Source organism: Chrysochloris asiatica, unplaced genomic scaffold, assembly GCF_000296735.1.
Source record: "Chrysochloris asiatica unplaced genomic scaffold, ChrAsi1.0 scaffold00286, whole genome shotgun sequence".
Classification (NCBI taxonomy): Eukaryota; Metazoa; Chordata; class Mammalia; order Afrosoricida; family Chrysochloridae; genus Chrysochloris; species Chrysochloris asiatica.
The window spans coordinates 2165306-2176875 of record NW_006408804.1 but is presented as its reverse complement, the minus strand read 5'-3'; the positions used below and the strand labels follow the sequence as shown (position 1 = coordinate 2176875).

At 38.0% G+C, this 11570-nt stretch overlaps 1 pseudogene; it reads right to left on the bottom strand.

The window, feature by feature from the left end:
* Positions 1 to 5155: 5155 nt before the first annotated feature.
* Positions 5156 to 11570, bottom strand: part of LOC102841304 — a 36411-nt pseudogene continuing 29996 nt past the window's right edge.

Here is an 11570-nt window from a genome sequence, read left to right as displayed (position 1 = left end):
GGACTGACACTGACTGTAACAAAAGAATGATTCTGGACCAGGACCAGGCAATGTTTTCTTCTGTGGAACATTGATCATCATGAGTTAGAACTGACTGAATGGCCTCTACTAACAACAGCCATGAGCTAGGTATTGGTCTGAACACTTTTTGTGAATTAGGTTTAATTTTTACTATGTTCTTTCAAATAAATAATGCAGTTATATTCATTTTACAGACCATTAAACTGAAGGATGCAGAAATTAAGTTGCCTAAGATCGCATGGACTCCTAGTGTGTCACTGTCAGATCGGCACTGGACTGCAGACCACAAGATCGATAGTTCAAACCCACCAGCTATGTTTCTTTGGAAACCCTATACAAGGATGCTATGAGTTGGAACTGACTCGGTGGCACTTAACAACAACAAAAAGGTAACATAGCTGCAAATTTACAGGATAGAAATTTGAACCTAGTAGACAATGATTATAATTCTGCAAGATAATGATAACATTCATGTTACAAGAACTACATGTCAGCTAAAATCTGTTCTCTCATACTTGCCATGTAGCTTGCTGTGGAAGGAACAATCTTGATGCTTAGAGATGGAGAAAAATTTATTTTAAAGTTTCAGGAGAGAAAGTGAAGAATATATATGGATTGTAAAGAGAGTGGATTAAGTAAATGCTTCTAAACAAATTACTTACTAAATATTTAACCTATGTGATTGACATTGTGCTTAATGAGTTAAAACCAGACAGGTTCATTTCCTCCTTACAATTTTGCAGGTGAATATTTGTGTTAACAGGGAGGATGAACTAGCTTCTAAGTTACTTGAAGAGAACTGACTGAAGTTTTGTCTTCTAATACTATTTTATGATGTTTTAGGTGAAGGTTTACATAGAAAATCAGGTTTCCTTTTAACAACTTCTATGCAAATTGCTCCATGCAAAACAAATAACACATTAGTTACAATTTTTACATTGTTTTCAGCACCCTCATTTTCATTCCATTGAATTTTCGTTGATTTATACTTCTTTTCCTCTCCTTGCCTCCTTCCCTTTGCTGTTGGGTAAATACTGAGCATTTGGTCTCATACAATTCATTTTTTAAGGGAGCGCATTATTCATGGCTGCTACTGTTTTATAAGCTAATCTATTATTTGACTGAAAGGTTATCTGCAGAAATAGTTTCAACCGCACAATCAACGGTTATTTTAGGATGACAGACTTGGTGATTCTTTTTATTTCTGTCAGTCCAGTAGGCCTGGAATTTTTAGGAATTTTAATTTTGTTTTACATTTGTATTTTTTCTTAAATTCTATCCAGGATCTTCATTGTGTACCTGGTCAGAACAATTGGTAGTGATAGCTGGGCACCATCTAGTTCTTCTGGTCTCGGATTAGAAAAGACTGTGCTTCATGTGGGTGATTAGTCTCATGGATTGGTTTCTTCTTTCAGACTTTGATTTTTCTCATCCTGTTTTACTCCATATAAATAGCAAATATTGATAGAAGTTTTGAAATAGAAAAATAATGAGATGTTGCTTTCTTCTCAGTCGAAGAATGATTATAAATAGAACTGTTCCAACATGCTTTGTACGGAAAGAGCCTCTTCATACAACATTTGAAGTAATTTCTCATTCTTTCCTATTATTCTTCCTGTGGAAACGCCATGTTTCGATTTTTAATTCACTAAGTACATCCAACTCAAAGTGAAGAGAAACAGCTGTAAACATCGTTTAATAACTGGAACATGGAATGTATGAACTATGAATCTGGGTAAATTGGAAATTTTAAAAAATGAAATGGAATGCAATAAACATCATGGTTTATTATGCTGGGAATGACAAACTGAAGAGGTATGGTGTTGCATTCATCACTAAAAAGAATATATCAAGATTTATCTTGAAACACAAACTTGTTTGTAGTAGAATAAGATCCATACAACTACAATGCAGACCAGTAAATACCACTATCTTAAGTCTGAAATTGATCAAACACGCAATCATGATGTATTGTTCATTATTGGTTATTAGAATACAAAGGTTGGAAACAACAAGGAAGGATCAGTAGTTGAAAAATGTGTTAACACTGGTGAGCACATGAAAGATTTTTGCAAAACCAATGACTTTTTCATTGCAAATACCTTTTTTAAGCCACATAAAAGATGACTATACACATTGGATCTCACAAGATGGCATACACAGAAATCAAATTGACTACATCTGTGAAAAGCAACAGTGAAAAGCTCCATATCATCAGCCAAAACAAGGCCAGAGGCACACTGTGGAACAGACCACAGCCTTCAGTATGGATTGCACCTCAAGGTAAAGTAATAAAAAAAATCATCACAACTGGACCAATAAATAGCATCATGATAAACAGAGGAAAGATTGAAATTGTCAAAGAATTCAGTTTGTTTGGATCCAAAATCAGTTCTCATGGAAGCAACAGTCATGGAATCAAAAGTGTATTGTATTAGGCAAATGTGCTGCACTAGTAAGTGCTCAAGAGCAAAGATGTCACTTTGAGGACTAAGTTGCCCCTGACCTGAGCCACAGTATTTTCAGTATCCTCATATGCATGTGAAAGTTGGACACTGAATAAGGAAGACCATAGAAGAATTGATACATTTGTATGGCTTTTGTGAGGAATATTGAAGTACCATGGACTGCCAGAAGAACAAATCTGTCTTAGAAGAAGTGCAGCCAGATTGCATCTTAAAAATGAGGATGGGGACAGTTTGTCTCTTGTACTCTGGACCTATTAACTGGAGGGACCAGTCCCTACAGAAGGATGTTATGCTTGGAAAAGTGAAGGGTCAGTGAAAAAGAGAAAGTGCCCCAATGAGATGGATTCACACAGTGGCAGTAACAATGGCTCAAATAGCAACAATTGTGAGGATAACGTGCATAGGATCGCTATGAGTTGAACTGACTTGATGGCACCTAACAGCAACCCCCATGCAAGGATTCCATGCAACTTATTTGCATTATCAGACCATTTGATCTATCCCTGTACCCACCTTATTTGCATATTGTTGTTGGTAAGTGCTATGGAGTGAATTCAGACTCATAGAGACCCTACATAGGGTTTCCATGGAGCAGCTTGTGGGTTTGAACCACCAACCTTGTGGTTACCAGTCTGGTGCAGATCCTAGTACCACACCAGGGCTCCATTAGTCCAACCCAATCATCTACAGGTTACAGGACAAAGTGTTACAGGACAAAGTATTGCTTGAAGGATCCAATTAAGAATTAATTGTACTCAATGACACCACTCATCTATGCCAAGAAAATTAAAAGGCAGCTATGACCAACCAATTGGAGGAGACTAACATTTGTGCCCATTCCCAAATCAAAGAAGTGACCCAACAAATGTGGAAATCATTGAACAATCATTAACATCACATATGAGTACAATTTTGCTGAAGTTAATTCAAAAATGATTGTAGCAGTACATTGATAGGTAGCTGCCAGACATTCAAGCTTGATTCAGAAGTGGAAATAGAAATAAAGCTATCATTGTTGACATCAGACAAAGATGAAGGCATGGAGAAATAGAGCAGCTGAGAACTCTAGATTAATGTAAAGAGAAAGGTTATGGGCTGGCAGCCAGACGGCAGGCTCGCAGAATGTACCCTTTGGTTGTTTAAATGATTATAGATTCCTGAACGTTTTTGTACATCCCCTCCTCCAAAAAAAAAATAGAATAGAAGCAAATACTATTGCATGATGATGCATAGAGGAGATTGTAATCATTGTGATAAAACAATGAATGCAAGATTGATGTTCCCCCATGTAAACTGTCACTCAATTCACAATAAAAACTTAAAAAAAGATAGTATTGTCTTCCTGAAAAGACATGATTAAAGTGGAAAAGTTACATTTATTTTTTATATCAAAATGTTCTTATTATGGGAATTGCCATGCCAATAAATGACAGCTGTATAAACATCTTTGCTTTACCTAGCAAACATTTACTGAGGATTTCTCATATGTCTCATTGACCTTAGCATATATTAACAATTATACTTTCATAATTTGAACTATTTTGAATGAGCTCAGTACAGTAGTGGCCTGATAATAATGAATAACAAATTATTTTTATCATATGTATTATATTTTTCATTAATATATAGGCTTTCTCCCTTAAACACAGAACATGAAACAAATTGAAACACACCCTTCTCCCTCCATTCCAAAGACAAGGGTGTATAAAACAAATACTAGCTATATTACTCTGTTTTTATTGTTGTTAAGTGCTGTTGAATCTGTTCTGACTCATAGAGACCCTGTATAGGATTTCGGAGGAGCAGCTGGTGGGTTTGAACCACCAACCTTAAGGTAAACAGCTCAGTGCTTATCCTATAGTGCCACACCAGGACTCCAAGAGGCAGAAAAAGTCTATTGACCTGCACTCAGCTCTGTCTCTGCAGTACTGCCATTCCCACACTCAAGTGAAAGGAATCAGGGACTTCTCCACTGGGCTCTGTGGACCCTGGAGGGAATCATGTAAATATATGATGCCACCTCTTCATGAAGTATGAGATATGCAAAGATGAGGCCTCCTTCTCATTGGTTCTAATTAGCTCCTGTCCTTCTGATTTGTTATAAACCACCTGAGTGAGCTGCCTCTTTGTCCTTCTGATTTTTTATAAACCACCTCCAGTGAGCTGCCTCTTGGCTTCCCAATTTTGCACTCCTCTGAAACCTCAGAGGGGAAGGGAATTGCTCATGATCCCCTACCATCCTATGATCTGTATGGAAACACGGTGGGAGAGGCATGATGCTGAAGGTGAATCTCCTATAGATATGCCCTTGTCCCCCAACATTTGTCCTTTTTCTGGAGTGCAGGACACTGGAGCAGCTGCTCTCCACAATGTAGTGCATGGCATGGGATGTAATGGCTCTCTTGGTGCCAGGTCCTCATGCCAGGCCTGGCTCCCTCAGTCCCTTCCTGTCTCCTTTCAAGACCTTGCTGTGGCCATCTGAAAAACTCATGCTCAATGTCCTAAACTGTCTCATTCATTCTCTCTCCCTATGCCACTATGCTCCAAGGGAGATAGTGGGAGGTTGTCTTCACTCTCCAATCCCAAGCATTTTCCTTCTTGAATGTAGCAGAGATGAGTTCCAAGCAACTACAGAGGCATAGTAGTCACTTAGAGTTTGGACGACTTTATGCAGGTATTTGGCTGGCCTTGTTCAGACATACTGTGGATGCTAACAGAAAGATGCTGTGGACACTCTTTTCTGAGGTGAAAACTAAAGCTTCCGGGTAGATTTCTGGACAAACCTGCTTGGCTGTGGTGCAGCCCCGCTCATAGGAAATGGGAACCTGATCCTGGTGGTACAGCTCCATCAGACTGATGCGGTCTGTTTAGAGGCCTGTTTCGGAAACAGTAAGCAACACATGGGTGAAGAGACAATAATCTAGAATTTCCATCTTCCACTTCTTGAGTGTGTTGTCGGCAGTCTCAGAATAGGTGATAGCAAAGCTTAGTAATACTGCATCAGAATTGTTATAGCAGAGTGGATGGGCATTGCTATAGTAGGGAGATCCTAAGGTATCCCAGAGACTGAATTCCACTCTGTTCCCCTGTCTCCAAGCACACTGCGTATTTCTTAAACTCAGTGGAACCATATGTCTCAGGATAGCATTTCTTTACTAACACATGTAATACTGTTGTCTTTCTACACCACACAGCCTCTACCAGAATAAGCTTAAATCTGGCTGGTGGGTAGCAGGAGGGCACTTTTCTCCTTCATGGTTGCAGCTGTGATAGGACTTAGACTCAGCTTCTGAGAGGAAAGGGTGTAATAGTTGAGTCTCAGCCAGTAAACTTAACTGGTTTCCAGTCTACCTTCAATCACAGATTATGTCCAGCAAGGATTTATTACTTGCATTTTAAAATTTATCACTTTCTGTCTTTTAAATCCAATTGGATTCTACTTAGAGACATCTATGACAAACAGCCTACCACTCGTCTATCAGTTTACTGTACTGTGGTGGTGTGAAGGTTGCTGTGATGTTAGAAGCTTTGCCAATGACATTTTAAATACTAGCATGGTCACCCATTGTGAACAAGTTTCAGCTGAGCTTCCAGACTAAGACAGAATAGGAAGGAAAGGTAGACTACTTATGATTTTTTAGTTTCTCAAAACATTATGAATAGCAACAGAACACTATCAGATATAGTGCTGGAAGGTGAGCTCTTCAGGTTGGAAATCACTCAAAATACAACTGAGAAAGAGCTGACTTCTCAAAGTAGAGTTGACTAATAAGGCAAATAGGTAAAGCTTTTAGGTTCTTTATTTGCTAAAGGGGCATAAGTCAAAATGAAAAGAAACAAATGAAACATTCATTAGTAATAAGAATATGGAACATACAAAGTATGAATCTAGGAAAATTGGAAGTAGTCAAAAATGAAATGGTATGCATAAAGATTGATATCCTAGGCATTAATGAACTGAAATGGACTGGTATTGGCCATTATGAGTCTGACAGGCATGTGGTTTCCTCTGTTGAGAACAACAAATTGAGTAAGAATGGGATCTCATTCATCATTAAAAAGAGCATTTCAAGCTCTATATTGAAGTACAATGCTGTCTGTGCTATGATAATATTCATACTTCTATAAGAAAGACCACTTAATATCACTACTCTTATTTACTCACCAATAACTAAAGCCAATGATGAAAAATTAAAGAATTCTCCAGTTGGAAATTGATCAGACATGCTATCAAGATATATTAATAAATACTGTGATTGGCCTGAAAATGTTGAAAATAAAGAAGAAGGTTTAATAGTTGGAAAATAAGACATTGGTGATAGAAATGATGCTGGAAATCACATGGTAGAAGTTTGTAAGAACAATGACTTACCATTTCAAATTCCTTTTCAAAATAACATAAAATGTGATTATATACATGAACTTCACAAGATGCAATACACAGGAATAAAATTGACTACATGCTTGTGACAAGACCGTGGAAAAGCTCAATCCATCAGCCAGAATAAGTCTAGGGCCCACTGTGGAACAGACCATCAGTTGCTCATATATAAGTTCAGGCTGAAGCTGAAGAATGAAAACAAGTCCACACTGTCAAACTATGAACTTGAATATTTTCCACTTGAATATAGAGACTATCTCAAGAACAGATTTGCTACAATAGACATTAATGAGCAAAGATGAGAAGAGCTATGGGACGACATGAAGGACACCATACAGGAAGAAAGGAAAAGATCTTTAAAAAGACCGTACAATAAGAAAAGAGAAAAATGCATGTCAGAAGAGACTCTAAAATTTGTTTTCCAGAGCAGAGCTGCTAAAACAAATGGAACAGTGAGAAAGTAAAATTGCTGAACAGAAAATTTCAAGGGGCAGCATGATAAGACAAAGTCAAGTGTTATAATGAAATGTGCAAAGACCTGGAGTTAGAAAACCCAAAGGGAAGAAAACACCCAGCATGTCTCAAACAGATATTTGAACAAAAATTTCAAACCTTGAATTACAATATTGACGATTCTATGGCCAAAACATCAATTGATGCAGAAAGCAACAAAAAAGGATGGAAGGAATACACGCAGCCACTGTACCAAAGAGAAAAAGTTGACATTCAATCATTTTAAGGAGTTTCATATGATCAAGAACAGATGGTACAGAAAGAAGAACTCCAAGGTGCATTGCTGTTAGCAAAAATAAAGACTCCAAGAATTGATGGATCCAAGATGGCAGATCTGGTAGATATGCAGTAAGGAGCTCCACCAGAAACAACACAGAATACTGGACCAAGCAGGCTCAGGGGATGGTGCTAGAACTCTGAACCACATATAAAGGAATATTTAGAAGCTTGGAAGTCTTACAGCTAGAGAAATTTGTAGCAGAATCAAGAAATTCATTGCTTTATAATTTAAGATGCTCAGCTGCTCCTGGAGCCAAATCTTGGGAGAGACTAAGCAGGGGAAGGATCAGAACAGCCAGGAATGCCTGACAGAATCGTAGAGATACAGGTGTGAACATTATTTTTTTTGGTATCTGTTCATTGGTCTCTTGCTGTCTGTGCACCTCCATTGTGGTGACTAGAGGGGATGCCTGAGTGAATGGACACCCTCCCCTCTCCCCTGGAGGGTTCTACTACACATGCACATGGATCACCTTGAAATTTAAAGTAACAGTTTCCACTTAAAACCAAATGGTCACCACTCATCTGTCAGTTTGTCATACTGTGGTGGCTTGTAAGTTGCTCTGATTCTGAAAGCTATGCCACCAGTATTTTAAATACCAGCAGAGTCACCCATGGTAGACAGGTTTCAAATGAGCTTCCAGACAAAGACAGACTAGGAAGAAAGAGTGACAAAGTACTTCTGAATATTTAGTCACTGAAAACCTTATGAATAGCAGAGAAACACTGTCAGATATAGTGCCAGAAAATGAGCCCCTCAGGTTGGCAGGCACTCAAAATGCGACTGGGGAAGAGCTGTCTTCTCAAAGTAGAGTTGACCGTGATAAAGTGAATGGAGTAAAGCCTGTGGAAGAAAAGCTTGCGGGACCTTCATTTGCTGATGTGGCACAACTCAAAATGAAGAGAAAAAATTGTAAACATCCATTGAAATAAAGATTGATATCCTAGGCATTTGTGAGCTGAAATGGACTGGTATTGGCCATTTTAAATCTGACAACCACATGGTTTACTATGCCGGGAATGACAAATTGAAGAGGAATGCTGTTGCATTCATTGTCCAAAAGAACATATCCAGATCAGTCATGAGGTACAATGCTATTTGTGATAGAATAATATCCATTCGCCTATAGGGAAGCCCAGTTAATACCACTATTATGCAAATGTATGCACCAACCAATAAAGCCAGTGATGATGAAATAGAAGAATTACATCAAATTCTTCAAAATGAGATTGATCAAACATGCAATCAAGATATATTCATCATTACTGGTGATTGGAATGCAAATGTTGGGAGCAAAGAGGAAGGATCAATGGTTGGAAAAATGGCCTTGGTGATAGAAATGATGCTGAAGAATGCACGATAGCATTCTGCAAAACCAATAATTTGTTCATTTCAAATACCTTCTTTAGACAGCATAAGAGATGACTATACACATGGACCTCACCAGAGAAATCAAATTGACTACATTTGCAGAAAGAGACAATGGAAAAGCTCCATATCATCAGTGAAAACAAGGCCAGGAGCAGACTGTGGAACAGACCATCAACACTCATGGAAACATTAGTCAATAAATCAATGTATTTTATTAGGCAAATCTGCTGCACAAGATCTCTTTAAAGTTTACAAGAGTAAAGTTTTCATTTTGAGAACTAAGGTATGCCTTATACACGTTGTGGTATTTTTAATAGCCTCTTAAGCATGTGAAAGCTGGACTTCACGTGAATGGGTAAGTATGACTTAGGTAAGTATGAATAAGTAAGACCACAGAAGAAATGATGCATTTGAGTTATGGTGCTATAGAATAATACTGAAAGTACCATGGACTGCCAGAAGAACAAACAGATCTGTGTTAGGAGAAGCATAGCCAGAATATTCTTTAGAAGCCAGGATGACAAGACTTCATCTCTCATACTTTAGACATATTGTCAGGATGGACCAGTCCCTGGAGAAGGACATTATGCTTGATAAAGTGGAGGGTCATTGAAAAACAGGAAGACCCCCAATGAGACGGATTCACACAATGACAACTGTAATTGGCTCAAGCGTAACAACGATTATGTTAATGATATAGGACCAGGCAGTGTTTCTTTTTGTTGTGCATAGATTAGGGTCTCTGGTTAGAACTGATTCAATAGCATGTAACAACTGCAACTTGGCAAACAGAAAGGTGAGTGATCAAGTCAAGAAGTGGATCATTTCTGAGCTGTGTAAAATCTGCATACATGGAGTTTCAGCAAGCTGCTAGATGAAAATTCACACAAAAAACAAAATAACATACCTGGCTTACTCTAACAACCAGGCACTCATTCTCTATTCATATTCCCTCTGTTTCAACATGACTGCATGCAATAAAATTGAGGGGTAGATAAAAAAAAAAAAAAATTAGAAGATTTTTATAACTACTTTAGAAACAAGTAAATTGTCCTTTGAAGAATGAAAGAAAAGGAATGTTCTTTGATACCATTTTTGCCTATAAAACAAATTTTTGAAACTAGCTTTCTATAAAAAAAAAACATTGCGTATCAAAATATGTTTTAAAAAATCAAGCCACCTGCCTCTGTTTGTGAAGAAATTTTCATTCTGAAGGATCATTTCATTGGCAGTGATCATTCATCCATAATTCAATAAGCTGCTGGGCATCATGTGTATAATGGCTACATGGCAGTGCCTTGTGAAGAAGAAATACACCATTTATATGGTAATGAGATGTATCCCAAAGAACTTCCACAGTCTATCTGTCATTCAGTAATACTGTAGTGGCTTACATGTTGCTGTGATACTGGCATCTATAGCATTAGTATTTCAAAAATCAGAATGGTCATCCATGATAAAGAAGTTTCAACTGAGTTTGAAGACTACGAAGAAAGGCCTGGAGTTCTGCTGAAAATCATCCAATGAAAACCCTGTGGATTAATAGAGTTGTAGAAAAATGTGGAACAAAACTAAAAATAGTAAAAATGATCAGTTTTACAGAGGAGACTAATGGAAATCTTGAGGACACAGCCCTTGGTCACTCTTCAGGCCTGGATATGAACTCAACCTTATGGTAAGCAACAAACAGACCTACAGGGTAAATAACAGTACCAGAACAGTACATACTCCTTAGAGCAATTAACCATGTGTGATGAAAAGGGCTGCATTTGCACAGAGATCAAACTCAGAAGGCAGGAAGGGTTAATAAAGGAGCAATGGAAATGGTGTACACAGGAAGGAAGATGGAAGAGTGCTGTTACATTGTGAACTGAACTCAATGTCTTGGGAAAAAAAATCTGCATGAATTGTTGTACGGAAAACCAATTTGCTTTGTAAACTTTCACTCAAATCACCTAACTTTTTTTTTTTAAGAAAGAGTTATGGATCATAGACAGTATTGTCAATATAGTGCTGTAAGAAAAATCACCTCAAAATGCACAGTAGCAGTTCAATAGAATTCAGCATACTTATATTTGTATAGCGAGCACAGGACTGGACAGCATTTCATTCTGTTGTACATGGAGTTGGCATGAGTCAGAATTTTGACTTTCTGGTAACTAGCAACAAGATAAATAGATCTATCTATCTATCTATCTATCTACCACCACATGTCTCTCAGTTTCTTGTACAGTGGTGGCTTGTGTGTTGCTGTGATGCTGGAGGCTATGCCACTGGTATTTTGAATGCTGGCTGGGTCACCTGTGGTGGACAGGATTCAGCTGAGTCTCCAGACTAGCACAGACCAGGAAGCAGAAGAATCAGACTACTTCCAAATGTTTACCCACTGAAAACCTTAAGAATAATAGTGGAACACTGTCAGATAGCTCCTAATATTGAAACATTATGAATAGTACCAGAATATTGTCAGATATAGTGCCAGAAGATGAGCCCTTCAGGATGGAAAACACTCAAAATATAACGTGGGAAGAGCTGT